The sequence below is a fragment of the Mauremys mutica genome, chromosome 1, assembly GCF_020497125.1.
Source record: "Mauremys mutica isolate MM-2020 ecotype Southern chromosome 1, ASM2049712v1, whole genome shotgun sequence".
Taxonomy (NCBI): domain Eukaryota; kingdom Metazoa; phylum Chordata; order Testudines; family Geoemydidae; genus Mauremys; species Mauremys mutica.
The window spans coordinates 208,959,366-208,980,072 of NC_059072.1; the positions used below are offsets into that span (position 1 = coordinate 208,959,366).

Consider the following 20,707-nt stretch of genomic DNA (forward strand, 5'->3'; position numbering starts at 1 on the left):
ACCTAGCGCAATCATTTACATTTGTGCAAAGTGGGTGTGAAATGGCCTACTTTGCACAGATGTAAAATGATCAGACACGGTGCAAATCAGTGAAGAATCAAAACCAAAGTCTTGGTGGGGGAGGCTTGTGTTCCCAGGCTGGCAATCCGTCATTCTCTTGGTTCCTGCTTTGCTGCTGGGCCACTGCAACACCTCAGAGCCTCACTGCAATTAATAAATAAATGCTTTCTTTGCTTTTTTAAATTAAAATGCTCTGGGTTTATATTTCAGCACTAAGCATGAGGGAGAAGGGGAAGGTCACTAGATGATAGAGAGGGTCTCACAGCACAACCAGCACCCGATGGGTGACAGACACCGACTGAGTAGTTTAAAAACTATAGGATAGAAGTCTGCCTTATTTACTTTTAGACCTTTGCTGCCAGAGTTCTTTTCAGAGTTTTCTTCTGAGCTTCTGCCTTCTTTGATTCTGTTGTAATAACCCATATCACATTATTGCTATCATCAAACTCACTCGATGAGTCAGCCCACATGGGTGTGAGAACTTCATCTTCTGCATTGTCTTACTCCCCCTCCCTTCTGCAGACACACACACACACACACACACACACTCTCTCTCTAAGTGGGTCATCCCTTTTCCCCTACCTTCTTATTATTTTGTAGCCATTTTTTATTTTCTGAAGGAGGAGGGATTGTGCTCCTATACCCAGACCCTCCCCACTGTTAACAGCACCTGCCCTGTGCCAACCCACTACTGGGAGCTGTGGTGCATGTCCCCCCTCTTCTTCAGTCCCCCTCTTCTCTTTTTCTCTCTCAGTTTGAGACTTTTTCTCTCCTTTTTTGTACTTTCCATCTCTCAGTCACTCAACCACGTTTTCTATCTCACCAGCAAAAAAAGGAAGAAATGGTTTCCATGGCAAATTTGCAGGGTTTAAACTTACCACAAATAGAATAATTAAGACTTTCACCTAGTTTTAGTGTATGCTAGATAGTGAGCCAAATTCTTGGCCCTCATTTCACACTAGCAGAGAATTTTATTTTCTTGTTTTCAGCTGGTGACCGTGAGGTTGCCTACAACTGCCTTTTGGAAAAGATGTATAGAATTTAATTTAAACCAATGGAGTTTTACAAAATTTACTCTAATAACCTACAGCGTGTATTGGAAAATAACAACCTTTCTATAGATTAGTTGGGTTTGTTCATATGTTTGTTTTTGAGACATCCTATAGAATTGCATGGCAGTGGTATCATTTGCTATTCAATTCTACAAGATCATGCAAAAAAACAAACAAAAAACCCTAGAGGAAGTGATCATTTTCCATTTAACCCCACAGGACTTTTTTCTATAGGGGCTGCAAATATCACACTATCGTGGTAATGAACTCCGAGACACATGCATGTACAGGCATAGCAAACTAGATTTCAGCTCCAGCTTTCAGGCCGGTCTCTGCTTAACATACACAGTATTGCTTGGAGAAGCAGACTGTAACATAGCTTTTCACTCAAAACAACTGCTTTTCCTGAACTAAGCAAATTTGAGACAGAAGGAAAGAAATATTTTTGTCTGGTACCCAGTTTTCATATGTTCTAGTTTCATAAGTGCAGGAATAAATTCATTTAAAATGAAGAGCACAACCGGTCAGAAGATGATTGAATAAATGGATTTTTGTCTTTTACTCTCATGGTTTCCTTTCAAGTATTTTTGATGAATAATCCCTGTCCCACCCCTCTGCTCCACCTTCTGTGATTCATTTAATTTTAGGGTGGATGACAGGATGGTAAATTAGAATTAGTTAGTGTGGATGTGTGTCAATATCAGTTTATTTGTAGATAACACATGATACAAATACTGCATATATAAACCAGCTGTGTGGTATGGCAATTCAACACTGGGGTAGAAATTAATGGCATTGGATCAAAATATGGCTTATTAATATCCTTTCTTGTACTGTAGATACCTCTTGTTTGATCATATGAGTGTGCTTGCTGACTGCTACATCATGTGATGGCCAGAAATTATTTCCTTGTGACATTGTGCATGCTTGGCAATACGTTTGCTTGTGCGCATACACACACACACATGCCTGAAATATCAATACAGTGGGTTGGGGGTTTTTTTACGTGCTCACAGTCTAACATTTGAGAGGAACATTATGTTACACTGACATTTCATAAGTGATCTTGTTTTTCTGAACTTCCTTTTTTCCTTTATAATTTCCAAAGCATTGAACGTTTCAATTAGAGATGAACACAAGCTGCAAAATTCAGATCTGGCTTTTGAACCACCTCCCTTTCTGTGCAAGTTCAAAGGGATTTAGTTAGAGTTTTTGTTCACCATAATACACAGAAAAGGGCCATTAAAATTAACCCCCAGATTTGAGTTTGAACTCTGAGGCTATTTATTATTTGTAGCGTGGCAGCACTGAGAGGTTCCAATCAAGGTCTGGATGCTTTACAGACCTGGTTTGTTTTATTATATATATGTTTGGACAGTGCCTAGCATAACAGAGACTTTATACACTATCCAAATACAATTGGTAAATAATAATGACAGTCCCTACCTCAAAGAGTTGACAATCCAATCATGTAATTTTTTAAAATCGGTAAGTTAGTTCTGGATGAACCAGGTATAATCAGCTTTTACAGGGAAAAACACACATTATATATCTTATTGGTCTATCATGATACTAGACATACAGTGTGACATATTTTTTAAAGCTTAGAAATAGATGCATCTTTAAGTAGCAGAAAAAGAACCACAATAGAAACTGGGAAGTTGGCGTTCCAGGGTAAAATTTTCAAAAGCACGCAAGTGACTTGGAAGACTAACTCCCATTGACTTTCAATTGCCTAGACTCCTAAGCCACTTCCGACAATTTTATTCCGAATCTAGAACATTAGGTTTAGCTCTACAATAACCAGCAACAGTGAAAGGGCTCAGGATAAGCAGGATACAAGTTTCCAACCTGTTTTCACTCAGATAGAGTAGAATCAGAACCAGTTCTGTGAAGCAGCTCTTAACACACCCTTACCTGTTAGTTTTGTCTCTTCACTTTTTACCAGCCACCAGCTTTCAATGGAAGATGAAATGATTTAGTCTGGGCAGAACAATTTTGTCCCTGCTGATATTTTTCCCTCTGTCTCTCACCCCTGTAATCCTTTTCTTAGATTTATTACTTGTAAATTACTGACTCAGAAATGAAGGAAGGTTTTCCTGTAGAATAGTGCCAGTTATTGCTCACATAATGATCCTTCCATACAGTGTATTTATGTGTTATACAACAAATCAACAAATAATTGTATTCAGAACTTAACGAAAAAAGAAACCAAATCTGCCCTAGTTTTGAGCAGACACACACTTCGGGGTTAGTGTTATAGTCCTGCCTTGCAGGGCTCAGTTGAATTTCATTTATTACAGTGCTCGGCAGTTCTGGAAGCTTTCCTTTAATTGATGATAATTACATGTCAGCCCCTAATGAGTCAGTTGAGCTTTTATTTTTCCCCTGCATTCCAATGAATTCATATGGGTGTGGAAGGAAGGGAAGGCTTGTTAAATATAGAATCCTGGCATTGAGATACTAATGTGATTGTAAAGCACTACTATTTCTTAAGAATTTGGGCTGGGCTATGCGGTGTCCTAGTTACAATTTCATTCTCTTCCTTTCAGATTTCTTTAAAAAAAAACAAATCACATTGCCATAACCACCAGAACTAGATGGGGTGATAGAGACACATGTTCCTGTGCTTTACTAGCTGCCCTAAATAGTGACTTTTGAAAAAGTAAATTCCATATGTCGGCTTTGCTTTTTCTAGAGACGGAAACCATTCCAGGTTTTTACAACTTCACACATTAAAGGTCTGATCACATAACAGTCCCACGAAGGGTAGAAGTTACATTGGAAATGGAAAACTTTTCATTGTTTAATTACTGTATTTCCACTTGGGTTTGACTGCTGAAATTTTCACAGCGTGTTGGTGCAGTGCACTGCAGCTCCTTACTTTGCTCTGCTATAAAGTAAACTAGCAATTATTTATTTAAAAAACAGCCACCAAATCCTGAAAATCAATCTGTGCAGGGCTAGCCTTACAGGTGGGCAACAGGGGTGACCGCCCAGGGCCTCATGGTCAGAGGTGGATTGGGGTTTGTGGGCCCCTGGGCCAGAGCAAGTGGGGGTCCCTCCCCACCCCTTCTGCCTACAGTCCTCCCCGGCAGGAGCACCGGGTGGTCGGAGTGGGTCGGGGCATGCGGGGAGGGGGGGGATTTTTCAGCCCCCCCTCCCCAAATTGGCCAGGCTCCTGAGCATAGGCCCCATTGGTCCAGTGGCTAATCCACCACTGGCCATAGTCAGAGGGGTGCTGTCAGTGCTTAATTTGTGCTGGCACCTCTGGGCTCTTGGCCAGCAAATGCCACTCTCCAGACGCCCGGCTCTGAAGGCAGCACTGCCGCCAGCAGCAGTGCAGAAGTAAGGGTGGCAATACACCATAACATGCCACCTTACTTCTGCGCTGCTGCCAAAGGCAGCGCTGCCTTCAGAGCTGGGTGCCCAGCCAGCAGCCGCCACACTCTGGCTGCCATAGTTAAGAGGCAAGGAGCAGGGTGGGCCTGGGATGCGAGGCCACAGAAGGGAGCTTGGGGCAATGTGGGGGGGACGGGCTAAGCAGTGAGGCCCTGGGGCTCAGGGTTGATGGGAGACTGGATGGAGTCAGCAGGGGCCAAAATACAAGTTTGCCCAGGGTGCCATTTTCCCTAAGGCTGGCCCTATCTCTGTGGAATACTGTTGTGTCTCATCCCTAACAGAAGTACAAGTATATGGTATTCCAGGCTACGTGATTTATGTATGCAGTTCATCTACAAACACTGCATGCTGCGTATATTCCTTCAGTGATGGAGTGATTTCCATTTGAACCATGCCTGTGCAGACCTACCCCACCTATCTTAAAATAGTCTCTATAATACTTACAGGTCCTGACCCAAAGGACATTGCAGTCAGTGGCAGACAACTGGATCATCTAGCATTTTCATCTGTCAATGACGGCTCTTTACACAAGAGGGTAAATATCACTGTCCCCATTTTACAGATGGAAAAAAACAATGTAATGAAGTGACTAAGCTAAGGTCACCCAGCAGGCCAGTGGCAGAGTTGAGAATAGAACCAAGGTCTCTGGATTCCCCGTCCAATGCCTTACTTATTGTGCCACACTGCCCCCCAAATTTCATAAGATGCCATTGCCATCTGTTCGGGAGCAGAGTTAAACTGCAAGGCAAAATCAATAGGAAAAGATTCCTAGAGCATAATACATTCCAACTTTGAAGTAGCTAGATAATGGTAATATCTGTGTGATATATGATGAGATTGTCAGACTGATAGGAAACCAAATACATTTAATCTGGAAAATATGCCAAGACAATATACCTAACCAAGACCTAATACCTAATCAAGTCACCTAATCCTCAAAAGAAGACCCTGACCAGATATGAAACATGGATTACCAACAAACATGGCTACATGCCAAGGAATATTTCTAATTTATTGGGCTCAAACAACATGTTTTAGGTAGGTTGTCAGTACATAATTAAAGTTTGCCTAAGGACTGACAGGTGGTATTCTAACTACACAGCTTTTAAAAGGGGGTCTTTGGTATCACTTCAAAGAGGATTGTGGTAAGGAACTGAATCCTAATTAAAAGGATTAAGACCAATGAAAAGTGAGTGCAAAATGGATGTAAAAACATACAAGATCAGAATAGCAGCATTTAATACTATTTTGCACTAGTCTCCATGATTACACAAGGTGCAGGACAACGAGTCTAGCGCTGCTAAAGCTAAGGCCATTTCTACATTACAAAATTAAGTCAACCTAAGTTACGTTGACATACAGCTACCACAGTAATTACATTGCTTGTACATGTCTACACTTTGCTTCTTGTGTCAGCCGTGCGCAGCCTCACCGGCCTGGTCTACGCTACACGTTTAAACCGAATTTAGCAGCGTTAAATCAATTTAACCCTGCACCCGTCCACACAACGAGGTCCTTTATATTGATATAAAGGGCTCTTTAAACCGATTTCTGTACTCCTCCCCGATGAGAGGAGTAGCGCTGAAATCGGTATTGCCATGTCGGAAATCGACACTAGCCTCGGTACGTGGACGCACACCGCTGAATTAATGTGCTTAGTGTGGCCGCGTGCACTCGACTTTATACAATCTGTTTTACAAAACTGGTTTATGTAAAATCGGAATAATCCCGTAATGTAGACATACCCACCACGAGCACTTGTATCGATTGTACTGTTAGTGTGGGGCATTGTGGGATGGCTCCTGAAAGCCAGTAACAGTCAACGTAAGCAAGGCAGTATCTACACTGACACTGCATTGACCTAACTACATTAATCTTGATTCTATGCTGCTCATGGTGGTGGAGTTATTAAGTTGGCATAGCGGGGCAACTACATCGGTGGGAGTAAAATTTAAGTGTAGATACTTCCATAGTTAGGTCGACGTAAGCTGCCACTAACTCTATAGTGTAGACCTGACGTAAAATAGCTACAGGCAGTGGGCTCCAGGATGAGCTGCATATAGCAAAACAGAAACCACCTGTGTATAGGTGAAGGTTTGTAAATAAACTAAATGGGAAACAGCTATCACCTGACAGCTGTAAATAGGCTAATCACATGTAAGCCTACAAGGCTGTATGGACAAAGTAAAGCTACTTTTCTCTCTCGCAAAACCCAATGGAAAGGCAATGGTTTCGTATCATAAAAGGCTACTTCCCCACTGCCCCAAAAAAAGGAAGTTATGGAGAAGCACTCATAGACTAAGGTCAGAAGGGACATCATGATCATCTAGTTTGCCCTCTAGCTCATCGCAGGCCACAAAAACTCACTCACCCACTCCTGTAATAGATCCCTGACCTCTGGCTGAGTTACTGAACTCCTCAAATCATGATTTAAAGACTTCAAGTTACAGAGAACCCATCATTTACACCAGCAAATGACCCATGCCACATGCTGCAGAAGAAGGTGAAAAATCCCCATGGTTTCGCCAATCTGACCTGGGGGAAAATTGCTTCCTGACCCCAAATATGGCCATCAGTTAGACCCTGAGCATGTGAGAAAGATCTACCAGCCAGATGCCACATAAGAAAAGACATTATTCTCTGACTGTTGATTATTTGTATTATCACACCACCTAGGAGCCCTAGTTGTGGACCAGGACCCCATTGTGTTAGGTGTTCTACACAAACAAAAAGATAATCTCTACCCCCTCATTCAGAGCTCAGCTGTCTGGAACTCTGGTGCCATCATGGAGAGATTTGGGTTCAAAGCAGCAATTTTATATTTTCTTCTGTAGTTTGTAGCCATGTCATTAATATTATAGTTCAAAGAAACTGAAACCTGGATGTTTTGTCTTTTTCAACTAACACTTTCTTCCACATCAAGTCAGCACAGTTACAGAATTTCAAATTACAGGTGACAACGGTAAAGACCTAATACACTGAACCAGTGGTCAAGTTCCTCTTCCCACCATATAGAACTTGAGCATCTTGTGTGGTCCTATCTAGATGCATAGCTAGGAACAACTTGTAGAAGGAGATATAATTTGAGAAATTGAGTCACTTTGATCATGTTTACCCTGGCCTTCCTTAGGTAAAGCATAATATGCTGCATCTGAACAATAGATTAAGCATAGGTCACAATAGGTTTGTTCAGAATAGGTAGAAAATATATTTAACAACTTTAAACTCAGCTGTTTTTTGAGGTGTCCTTAAGCAACCATTTTCTGGAGCTAAAGGGCTTTGGTCCATTCAAAAGCTGCACAAACTGCAGAGTATCTTAATTGATCCCACCAAATTAGAAACAGAGACAATGACTTACCTAGTACATGAAAAGTAATATGTTCTGCATAACATAATAGTGTGTTCTTAGTGCCCTCACTTCAGCAGCTTAATCTCTGTGAGCAGTTTAAGAAAGAGATGACAGCTTTGTACAGTACTCTGTGCCCAGAGGAAAGCAGGCTAACACAAAACCATTCTGTCTAAGGCTTTCACTGTATCCTGTGGAAATAGAGAAGGTAATTCTCTCTTGTCTTCATCTGCTATTTTGTAGCATCTTGACATTTTAGCCTTTTATTAACCAGTTAGTCTACATGCACAAAGCTTTTCAATACTGTTTCCGATCAATCAGCTATGAAGTTAGATAAAACTCATAGTGGTACTGAGAGGCATGCATCTGTAGACCATAGATGGCTCTTTATAGTCTAGAATATATGGTGTAAAGTCTCTAAAGCCCTCACATCTCTCTCTCTCTCACACACACACACACACACACACACACACACAGGTTGCAATGTCAAGCACTCAAAAATTAGGTTTCAGAGTAGCAGCTGTGTTAGTCTGTATCCGCAAAAAGAACAGGAGTACTTGTGGCACCTTAGAGACTAACTGTAGCCCACAAAAGCTTATGCTCAAATAAATTTGTTAGTCTCTAAGGTGCCACAAGTACTCCTGTTCTTTTTTCAAAAATTAGGAAATGCCGGAGTTAAGATTACCTCTGCAACCTTAATTCAGCCTTCTTGTGTTTGCATTATGGCAGTCTTTAATTACATGATCAAATACTACTTTTTCCACAGGACCCTGTCTCATGGCTTAATTCTGACATTTCCTAAATTACTTGATTTTTCAATCTTAATAATGTTCTTTTAAGATAGCTTTTTGGTGTGATTTTTCTAGGTTGTTTTTTTTTTAAATAAACAAATTCCATCACCGGGCATCATATTGACATCCACATGGGTCATCAGCAGGCCTGGAACTTTTAGATCCACCACACAGATCTCTGCCACTCAAGCTAATAGAGAAACGGATAGCAGTAGGAGGTTGTCATCCTCTGCATGGGTCAGCACTACAGGGGGACAACACACACACTTTGTCAGGGGATTTCACAGATATTTGCTGACAACCAGGGCCAGCTCCAGGCACCAGTGCAGCAAGCCTCTCGGAGGGAAGGACCTGTCGCCGAAGAATGACGCGATGGCGGTAGAGCTGCCACCGATCGCCCCCTTTTTTTTTTTTTTTTGACGCTTGGGGCAGCAAAAACGCTGGAGCCGGCCCTGCTGACAAGAGAGGAATAATGATACTCAGGAATCCTGAATTCCATTCCAGGCTCTGGTGGGAAGTGTGCTCTAGTGGGTATTGAATCTTCTGCCCATTTTTCCCATGCTCGATGCTTTCTGCCCCAACCTGTCCCAATCCTATGTCTTCCCCATCTTGGCTCCTTGTCCCAGTCCCAGTCTCCTTGCCAAACCAGTCCTAGTCTCCCTCTACAAGCTCATTATCTGGGTCCCAATCTCCCTGCTCCACACACCCCGTTCCAGTCTCCTGGCCTCACCAGTCCCAGTTCCCCATCTCACTTCTTCCCTTCCTGCACCTAGTTCCCAGTCTCCATCCCTATGCTCCTCATACAACCTCAGTCTTCCCCTTCCCCCCCCAGCTCCTTTGCCCAGGCAGTCCCAATTCTCCTCCAAAAGCCCCAGGTCCTTGTCATATTTCTCTTCCCACCCCCATCACTGTTCCCCTCACTAGTTCCTAGTTCTAGTCTCCCCCCATTTCCCCCAGGTCATCCTCTAATCTCAGTGTCCGTCCCCCGCCAGCCAACTAGCTCCCAGTACCCCCCCATTTTCAGACTCCACCCTCCCTCAGCTCCCAGTCTCAGTGTCTTTGCTTAAATTATTCCAGCCTGGCCTCTGCCCCCTGGCTCCCAGTGTCTCCTGCTCCAACTCCTAGTCACAGTTTCCATCCCAGCTCCATTTCCTGTCTCACCAGACTGTTTCAATCTACTCCTTTCCCCTCCCCCAGTCCAATTTTTGTCCCCTCTGTATTCGAATCAGACCACGTTCTCCATGCTGCCTGGGTGCCAGCTCAGGCTCACCAAGAACAGAGGTGATACAGGCTCCCTGCTTTCAGTTCCAGTGCCCAGCCCCTACCCCAGTTTGGAGCAGCCTTTACTGGTAAAGTCCTTCTTAGCGCTTATAGCCCTGGGGTGATGCAAGCTCAGTTGCTCTGTGATGATGGCACATGCAGAGTCTGGACATCACTAGGACTGAGAGCGACTCAAGCATGCCCTGTGAGGATGGAATCTTCTGAGATTTTTAGCTGCTAAAATTGAAGACGCCTCTATTGAGCATGTGCAAACTGTGATTTTTCCAAGGTTATCACTTGGGCAAATTTGTGTAGCTTTTCACAGGAATGGCAACACACATATCCCTGGTACAAATGCCATCCCACCATCAAATTTCAAGTGCCTACTGCAAAACATGTGGTCATTAGATAATTTGAAAGACAAGGTCTCTAGACATTTTTAACATAAGCAAAACACTAATATTCCCTAGCCTCGTACTCAGAAATGGCTGAAGCATTTTGGCTGAAATTTTTCAGAATAATTCAGCTGAAAGAGACACCTGGCATAGGAAATTTCAGCCCAAACATTTAAAGTTTAGCAAAGTTATAAGCAGCTGACAGGTGCTATAATGGGAGAGGTATCAGACGACTTTAATAACAGGCAGTGCTACCAGTTCTGCCTATGATACCTTCCTTAACTCTTCTAGGAAGTAGCTCATATTCTGCAAAAATTCATTTTCACCCAAAACCCTATCCTGATCAGCCAGGAAGGAAAATTCTGCTCTATACAAATCCCTATAAACTACTGAAGTTGTTTCTTTTTGTACCTGTGAAAAAACCCCTCATTTCTGTAATAGATATATGATATCTTTAGAAGAACCAATGTCTTTGTTAGTAGTTTCCCTGGTCTAATGACATAGTAAAAAATGCATTGCCTTGCTTTTACGAAAGGAAGCCACTCCTTCTAAAAGAGTAGGCACCAAACTCAAACTCAAACATCAGCTATCTGGAGAAGGCACCCAGCTGTGATCCCAAGAGTTTGATTTTGTTGTCAGTCCATTCTGAGTATTCATTTGTATTGTTTTCTCTAGATGCAGGCCCTTAAGGCCCAGTACTCACTTAGAGCCCAATCCAAATCATGCTGAAATCACTGGGAGCTGGATCAGACCATTAGCTTTCCAACACATGGAAAATACTATTAATGGGTTTGGGGCGGAACTGGATGCTTTTAGCTACAGAAAAAATATTTTTGTGCAGTGGAGGATATCTCTGATCTTCCGAGAACTGAGTGTCATTTAACCACAGTCAGTGAACAATACAGACCAGCCTCAGTTAATACTCTTCAGTTAAATAAAGTTTACTGCTATCCACTAAATCTTTGCAGTTCTTTCCCTAGTGTTTTATCCCCCATCTGAATAAACCAAGAAGCCTCTAATAGGATGGAGAGTAGCAAATCTCCTCAGCCTCTACCCTGACTTAATACGGACAACAAGACATATATTCACCAAACACTTTTACAAACTATTGCATTTCTATTTGTTAACTAGGTAGGTAGAAACAGTTCTGACCATGTCCAGCATGCATCAAAACAAACTTACATCACATAATCGCTAAGAAAAAATAGTCTGCTTTATTTCACTCAAGATAAATGGGCAAAAATTCCCATGATTTGGGTCACAATTCCCAGAGTATATATTCAAGTGACATCATCATCATGTTCTCTGCTTCTACAGTTAATTAATCTAGTGTTCCATTGAGCTCTCCATCCATTAGCAGTGCCTAAGCTATCCCACATGGTTCAACAGGTTTATTTTATGGGCCTGATTCTGAGAGGTGCTGCAAATCCCATTAGTGTCAACAGTTGTGGTGGATGCTCCGTGCTTCTTGGGATCAGGCCCCAAATGAGTAAAACTCCTTAAGTCCTGCTCTTTTTCTACTTTTTTTCATAACCATAAGTAATGCAGCTCTGAACCCGATTCCTCATTGCTTTAGTTCCCCCTACTTGCTCATTATTCCTGCTGTATTTTAAGTACTCTCCCAGTTTCCCTTCTGTATGTGACCACCCACTTCTCCACCTACAGTCTCTATAATGTGATTTTATCTTCTGTAGTTTCTAATGGTAAAATTATGCTAATTTTATTCAGAGCTTAAAGTAAAAATCAGTATGACTATTATTCTGCCCATATACTGTACCAGTGCAGGTAGTTATTCACTTCAGAAGTGAATATGGCTAATAACATAAGAAAATTACACCTGCATACTGTTAGCCAGCTTCATATTTAATTAGTGAGAACAATATATTTCCATGTCCTCTTACTGAAAAAAAAATTAACTCCTTTACTTCAAGGCGTGCTTGCTTGCAAACTTTCAACTCTCATTTATGCCTTTGAAAATCTCCCCCTAAGTGACTTTAGATTTGTGCTCTTAAGTCTCTTCGACACTTTGGACAATCCCACTCTAAAGTATTCCAGATTCTCTTGATACACCACGGGCAAACACTCACTATGTCACAGGGTGCGCATTATACTCTATTAGTGGCATTCTGTATCATTAGGCCTATGGCTGATGGTTCAATGTTTCCACTACCCTAAGAGAAAACCATCATTACTTGTTATACTAGCCTGGGTATTGTATTCTAATATTCCATATTTCTTGGTTGCTGGCCTCATTTTGCCAATGTGTCACTAACAAACTTTTAAAACTGTCACTCAGACATATAGTAAGAATTAAAATAGAGCTTCTAAAGCATTAAATGTGGCAATGACAGTGCTCTGCAAATTCACAATGGCCATGGTATAGTCTCAAATAAGGCCAGCACACTCCCTCATTTACTATAAATAATACACACTAACACACAGGCATGGGCTAGATTTCATGGGATTTCTTCAATTGCTGCAAAATTCGCTGTGACATATGTTGAAGACAATTAGTCATAACACATTTTTTATATATCATATAAAGGAGAAGCTGACTGAGAGGAACACTTCTGTTTTAGGTTCTCTCCCAGTTAATCCCATGGCAGGACACTTCAAGGGAAGCAGAGTCATGAAAAATGGGCTAATTTCAGCCCTGGCATAAGTGGACACCAGTTCATTGAAGCCAATGAAGTTTTATCCATTTACGTTAGGACTGAATTTGGCACAAGGAATTTAATTGTAGTTATAAATAGATGGACAAAATGACATAAAAGTTCTCCTGCCGCTCCCTTTTCTCTGATACAAGGGCACAAAAGAAGCTTTTAATCACCTGGCTCGATTCTGACAAAACCACAGTAATAAAGAAAGAACAATGTGTGTCGGAAGAGATGTGATTTTATTTATTTGCCATCTTACAGCTCTCTGAACCTTAGTTCTTTAAAAGCATTTCAGAGCCTTGGTGAAACTGTTGCTCAAAATCCAGCTTTGGTTTTGATTCTGACCTAGCCTTGGATGACTTCTTGTTGAGCATAACAGATGTCCTTTGCATTGTTGAAAAAGGACTGACTATTTGAAGTTGGACTCTAAGTCAAGAGTGCAGCTTCTTTTGGAAAAGTGAGAGAACATAAGCAATTTAAGTCTGAAATATGAATTCTTTGCACTAGGAGCTGTAACTATATCTTTAGAAATTATTTTTAAAATAGCTCTTCAGGGCTTTGATTCTGGAACTGATTCTCCATAAGTGGACCCAAATGCACCGAGTAGCAGGTAGAGCTGAATGAAATTTTTTTGAACAAATCTTTCTTCAATTGAAAAAATACAGATTTGGTGACGCTAAAACATTCACATTTGGGGAATTCAGACTGGTTTTGCCAAATTATGCATGTCAAACAAAAAAAAATATGTATCCCCCCCAAAAAGCCTAAATGTTTTGACTTTTCGGTTCAAAATGACATTGTTTTGAAATTTCTTTCAAATTAAAAAAATTAAAAAACTTCTTAAAAACCTCTAGAAAGCTAAATGTTTTAACTTTTTTTTTTTAAGTTTTTGATTCACCAAAAAATTCAAAAAATGTTATTTTCAGTTCAACCTGAAATGATTTTTTGGACTTGCTAGCACACTGAAAATCCTATTATTCATCCAGCTCTGGTTGCAGGTTCAGGGCCTTCTTGTTCACACAGGGAAGAAGGGGTTATGAAATGCTATTAAATCAGAATAGCAGCATTTTACAGCCACTTTGAACTGATGTAATACCTATGCAAGGTGTAGGGCAATGAAGAATCACATCTAACTACTATAGATGCTCCACTTCTTGTATTCTTTAACTTTCATTCTTTATTTTCCTTTTTATTTTGTTTCCTGGCTTCTAACTCCATTCTGTAGATTTATTTTTGTACTGTAAAATTGAATATCTCGATGCATTTCATATTTCACGATCAGCTACAGGCTACATTTCAATGCTATAAATTTAATACTGTAATTCTAAGTAAATTAAACACGATAGAATTTTTTTAATGCAGTTCAGTACATTTAGTTCAGTATAAATCCTTGGAAATCATACCATTCCATGCAACCCTATCATCATGGCCCTGAAAATGCCAGCACAGTATTTTATTTATATTATTACCCTTCATGTCAACAGAAAGAAATGTGGGCAAAATTTGCATTTTATCACTATTGCAGAACCAACAGTACTCCTGCATAGAACTCCAGGAAAATATAATTTCTCAACTCAGGTATCTGTTTTTTCTTTTAAATGGCATAAAAGGTGGATCTCAGCCTGGGACATAGAATTCCTTTGAAACTTACATGATTGTGAAGATGTAAACTTTTAAGTTACAGCTGTTTTGTTCCCTCTAAGTGGCACTGGATGGCTCACTTATTGTATGATAGATGAGACTGATAAAAACGTAGAATGGCCTAAAACTGAGGAGCTATAGCTACTTTAAATAATGATTTTTTAAATAGCAGCTCTAATTACGTTGGATCATTTCATTAGTTACTGTGCAAGGCACCTCAGGGAAGAACAAGCATCAGGCCTGTGTTGCTCACCGGAGACATAGATGTGTACGCAGTGTACCATGTATTGAATAGCTATGACACAAACATGTTCATGAAGGAAAATATTGTTCAGTATCTTCCTTCACTTAAACAGAATATTTATCATGTGCTATCTGCATCGACTTCTCCTCCTCCCCATATTCTCCCAAGGTTCCATCTCTTCTCTCTGCCAGTTTGTTCCTAGCCACCTGCTGCTTCAGTCTTCTCTTAGGACTCTGTCTTCCGCCGTTGCGTACTCTGCTCCCCAGGCCCTGCCCAGTTTGCACTCCCTCTCACTCTTCTACTATCCTCTAGCTCCCTTGGTCTCCTCTGTGCACCCTCTCTGATAGCATGGATAGGGAGTAGGGGGTATCTGTGCCAATCTCATTACTCATTATTAATAATAATTTATATTAAGTTAACTCCTAGAAATCCTAGATATTGCTCAGACGAGTAAATAAGACAACAGTCCCTGCTCCAGAGGGCTCACATTCTAATGGGCAGACAATATGCAACAGGTAGACAAACCAAACATACCAGCTGGGTTGAGGTTGGGAGAATAACATTGATAAACCAGTATCAGAGGGGTAGCCGTGTTAGTCTGGATCTGTAAAAACAGCAAAGAGTCCTGTGCACCTTATAGACTAACAGACATATGGAAGCATGAGCTTTCGTGGGTGAAACCCACTTCGTCAGATGGCATCCGACGAAGTGGGTATTCACCCATGAAAGCTCACGCTCCCATACGTCTGTTAGTCTATAAGGTGCCACAGGACTCTCTGCCGCTTTTATTGATAAACCAAACAATTCAGCAGAAAAGCAGAAGTCACATCACACTAGAAATAGCACCACTGGCTACACTGTAACCTTCACAATGAGTTAACATACTCAACAGTACATTAGCATTTGGAAACCTAGTCTTTCTAGATATCCTGAGTGAAAACCTGGCCCCACTGAAATCAGTGGCAAAGCTCCCATTGACCTCAATGGGGCTACAATTTCATCCCTAGTTTAAGGGAATTACATACCTAGGACAAGTTCCTTCCTGTGCAGGGCGCTGTTAGCAGCTGTAAATTGAGCCCTTTAGAAGCCAGCACCTTGGTCACTTAGAACACCCAGGATACTAGGTGTGGTTAGAATAAGAGGAACTTAGGTAGTTTGGGTTGGGAAAGGTAGAAAGGATCATGCTAATGAAATAATTAATTCCCCAGCTGGATTGCTCTGAGAGGAAAGGAAGCAGTATGAAAGGTTGAGCTGGGGGGCTTCACATGATGGCTGTTATATCATGAGGTAAATGGACCATAAACAGTAACAAAGACATTTGGTGAAGGTGGACTGTGTGCGCTGGTTAATTCACCCCAAGGTGAAACCGAGCCAGGGTTTCCAGGAGCTGAAAGGGGGCTCCCATTCACACTTCCCATGAATGATAATGAAACTATGAAGTTCAAAAATAACTCTCTTTAACACCAACTCCGTTCCTGTCTTCTGACACGATCTGGCTATAGTTGGAGGTAACTGTGTGTGGGAAATAAGCCCTGTGCTGCTGCTTGTTATATTAACAATAAGGAGCTGCTTCTTAGAAATCATTCTTGTTAATGATAGTGGCCTCCTAATTTAGAAAGCTTAATATAAGATATGTGTATAAGGCAATTTTGTGTAGCCCTGGTTGTGAGAAAGAGGTTGACAGGGATGCCACTCAATGAACGCGTGGAAACATCACAGAATGGCATTTTAGCAGTTCATTGCCTACTCAGGCACCTACCATCACAAATCTTAGCTAGGGATTGAAATAGTGACTGTGGAGGTGCTGTTTTATGCCCTGCTTAAAGAACTGAAAGCAGAGAGGAGCAGAAGTAGAGCATCAGGGCGGGCATGATGGCATCAATTGTAGCATAAGAGGAACATCACTCTGGTTAATATTGGGCATAAAGGCAGCTAGGAACAGCTGATGACCTGTCAGATCTAGGTTCCCTATCAAGTTCAGTCCTGTATTGATAGTAACACCACTTGCTCTTGCTCTAACTTGGATTCACATTAGTGAGACAGTCAATCTGTTCCTGTTGAATTCTTGGTGCTCACCTTTGATTTTATTCTTTAAATTCCAGTAGATGGGATCATCAAAAATGGGTAGCCTAGTCTGCTTCATATTTCAAAAATATTTAGTTTAAATCCTTTGGGGATCAGATTTTTAATCGGAACTAGTAGAGATGGGCTGGCAGCCCACATTGGAACAACCTTCAACTTTACAAAAGATCAGGTTTGGACCCATTTTTAAAAATTATTTGCAATTTTTCCTACAAAGTGTATAAAAGGCTCAGTACATTTAAAACCCTTCATCAAAAATATTCTGTTTAGGGCAAATCTCTGTCCCGGCACTAAGTTCAATTATCTCAGCTGGGCACCAGGGATCTTGTCACACACTCTGCTCCCTGCCCTCCTCTGGTTTCCCATGAAACAGAACTACAGAACCTCTGCTGTCAAGAGACCCTTCATGCTTGCAGAGAGTGAAAGGATTGATCCCTTGATGAAAACATAGTTAAACAATTCTTGCTACTGAAGAAGGAAATGTATAATATGGAGTGATTTGTTTTTCTCTGAAATAATAACTGTGGAGTGTTGCATGAAAGCAGTTAGTGCCTGAAAAATTAATTAGCAAAGGCTACAGACACAAAACTGAAATTCCATGGCATAAATGTAAATTATTAATATTTCCATTGCAATCACAGAACTGAGTGGCCTCAAGTGACTGAGTTGAGCCCCATGATTTTCCATTAGTATTGTCAATCTTAGGCAGGGGTTCTCAAACTGGGGTCATGACCCCTCAGGGGGTTGCAAGGTGGTTACAAGGGAGCCATGAGCTGTCAGCTTGGTGGGGCTGACATCCAAAGCCCCCATTAAATTAAATTATGCCCCCCATTTTTAACTGAGGGAGGGGGTTACAGTCAGATGCTTGCTGTGTGAAAGGGGTCACCCATACAAAAAGTTTGAAAACCACTGATCTTAGGCATTTGTCCAGCACCCAACACCATAGTACCCAAGCACTTCTGAGGTAAATTAGATTTTCATGTGGAGGTCTCTATTGGACTTGCTTTCATTAAAACACACATTACATTTTTCCCCACGAACATGATAGAATATTAATTATTGCATTTTTCTAGAGTACAAAAATAAACTTGGTCAAATGGAAAACAGAACAGTATAGTAGAGTTGACAACCTTCCCAGTTTGGCCAGGAGTCTCCCAGAATCGAGCTTAATCTCCTGGAAGCCAATCCGGGAGATTTTAAACCGCTAAAAGTCCGGTGGTGCAGCAGGGCTAAGGCAGGCTCCCAGACTGCCTTGGCCCTGCACCACTCCCGAAAGTGGCTGGCACTTCCTTCCGCCCCCTGGGGGAAGCCAGGGGGTCTCCATGCATGTGCTGCCCCCACCCTGAGCGCTGATTCCACACCTCCTATTGGCTGGGAACTGCAACCAATGAGAGCCACGGGGGCTGCACCACTGACTGGGAGCTGCCCAAGGTAAGCACTGCCTAGCCTCAGCCCGCACCCCTCCCGCATCCCAACCTCCTGCCCCAGCCCCAAATCCTCTCCTGCACCCAAACTCCCTCCTGCACCCCAACTCCCTCCCAGAGCCCGCAACCCCTCATGCTCCCCAAGCCCCTGTCCAGAGCCCCCTCCCTCACCCAAACTCTCTCTCCAAGCCCACACCTCCTCCTGTACCCCTACCCGGATCTCTCTCCTGCTCCCAAACTCCCTCCCGCAACCCAATCCCTTGCCCCAGCCCTGAGCCCCCTCCTGCACCCAAACTCCCTCCCAGAGCCCACATCCCCTCCTGCACCCCAACCCCTGCCCGGTGAAAGTGAGTGAGGGTGGCTTAGAGGAAACGAAGGAGGGAGAGGGGATGGAGTGAGTGGGGGCAGGGCCTTGGAAAAGGGGCAAGGCAGGAGGTGGGGCAAGTGTGTTTGGATTTGTGTGATTAGACAGCTGGCAATCCTACAGTGTAGTCACATATTGTTCAGACATAAAAAGGTGTTCTAAAAAGAGGACTAGAATTAGAGCTAGCCAAAAACGAGGGCATTTTTCACAAAATTGTCCATTTTATTCATTGAAAACATTTTGAAATTTCAGCCAGCCCTAGTTAGAATTTTACTTCCATGAATAGCCCTTTTGTTTCAGTGAGTCTATTTGTACAGGAACCTTCATCCCATGCATACCTGCAAGATCAGGACCTCAGTGATCAAATTATACAAGACAATTTTAATTGACTTAATATTTGTCCCCCTTCCCTCCCCAGGAGATTTCAGAGCTCTCCTATGTAGATTTTTTTTCACCTGGATTAATGGATGTTCCTAACTGTATTTTAGTTTATTTGTTGTTTAAATGATTAGCCCTTTTCTAATATTGGCAGGGGTGGGGTGTTATGTATCATCTCTATATGTAATAGAATTCTTCTTTAATCTATCCACACTTGAGACATACAGCTCCAAAAATGTTCTTTTTGCCAGTGTGTTGCCTTATATAACATTAAATAACACAGAAATTCCCACTGTCTTTTCAGGATTAGCGGTGCCATGATTTGGAAAGCACTAGCTGCAGCTATAAGAACACAGGAAAATGGTTAAACTGAAAAACTTCTTCTCAGGTTATAAAAGCTGTTAAGATCATAGCTACTCTCATTTCATGGTACCTCCTACTATGCACACTGTACATCTGAAGTAAAGGCTGTCTTACCTCCTTGTAGCTCCAAGAATAGTTCCACTCTGTGAGTAGCAATGCAAGGCTGCCTTGTTAGATCCATGCTGTTGCAGTTTAGAACATGCCGGAAAGGAAATCCCACCAATCCATTAGTTATCACTCTTATCTGAACTTTCCTTTGTTTTAATTTTTCCTCCTTTTCTATTTTTCCTCTTGGAAATAGAACTTTTATTGTAGGCCATAAAATGGAGGGGGTGGGGGGATGAGAGGGTCTGCCAAGAGTTAAACGGCTAAAGGTGAGAGCATATGGACACAAATATGTATCAAGTAAGATGACTGTCACTTCTGTCATTAATATTCTATTGTCATTGTAGTGAGGTTTAATATACATATATAGTGGCAGTTTAAAAATTAAATCTGACTATGTCATTGGCTGTTTATATAGGTTTGGATCTTTTATATTGTAGCTTCCAAGCTCTCTCTATATTAGGGTTAGGGTTTCTTTTGGGGAAGGGTGGGGACTTTGTTTTTCTTGTTGGAAAACAATGTTAATAATCAGGATAGTAGCAAAAGAAAAAAATCACATAATTCCAGACAGATTATCACCTCTCATCCTTTTCTGTCCTCTTGGCAAAATGGTATGTGTTCATCTTGAGGAACTAATTCTCTGATGTTATTTCATGTTAGCTTTTGTAGAGTCCTAGGGTATAGTCTCTGTATGGCAGAATCAGTCTGGGCAGCTACAGAGGGTGGTTCACAGGAAATTCAGGTTTCAGAACAAAAAAATCCCCTCTGAGGTTTCAGGTTTATTTCAAGAGATCTCGTCTACCCAAAGTAATAGCAACTTAGTAAAAACTGGCTATATTTCTTCCACTCAGCTTCAGAGTCAGTAAACATTAGAACAAATATACAAATCAACAACAAAAGCAGCCCTTTTGTTTCCCTGAGAGTTCCCTCTCTAGTTTCCTGCTTAGTAAAACCCATTGGGCCTCTTTCTTTTCTCACACTGGTGCAGATCAGCTCCATTACAGCCAGCTGACTCTCAGTAGTGCAAAATCACTGTAATTAGTTGTTCCTCCCCTATGAGGAATCTAATCCCTCTTTGAGGTACTGAAGTCTAACTAGGCTCAGCTGCACCCAACTAGTTTCCAGCTGGAGTATCTCCCTTAG

The 20,707-nt window shown here is 41.7% G+C and overlaps 1 long non-coding RNA gene across 2 annotated transcripts in view; it reads right to left on the bottom strand.

Annotated features, from left to right (window-relative positions):
• The window catches only part of LOC123365427, a 77,196-nt gene extending 56,708 nt beyond the window's left edge, over positions 1–20,488 (bottom strand). Inside the window, exons 1-2 of one of the 2 annotated variants that reach the window (XR_006577580.1) lie at positions 20,144–20,488; positions 19,574–19,641 (exon numbers count right to left, since the gene is read on the bottom strand). This is a non-coding gene — a long non-coding RNA (uncharacterized LOC123365427). The remainder of the gene's footprint in view (positions 1–19,573; positions 19,642–20,143) is intronic. The other variant, XR_006577579.1, reaches the window with a different exon arrangement.
• Positions 20,489–20,707: the final 219 nt, after the last annotated feature.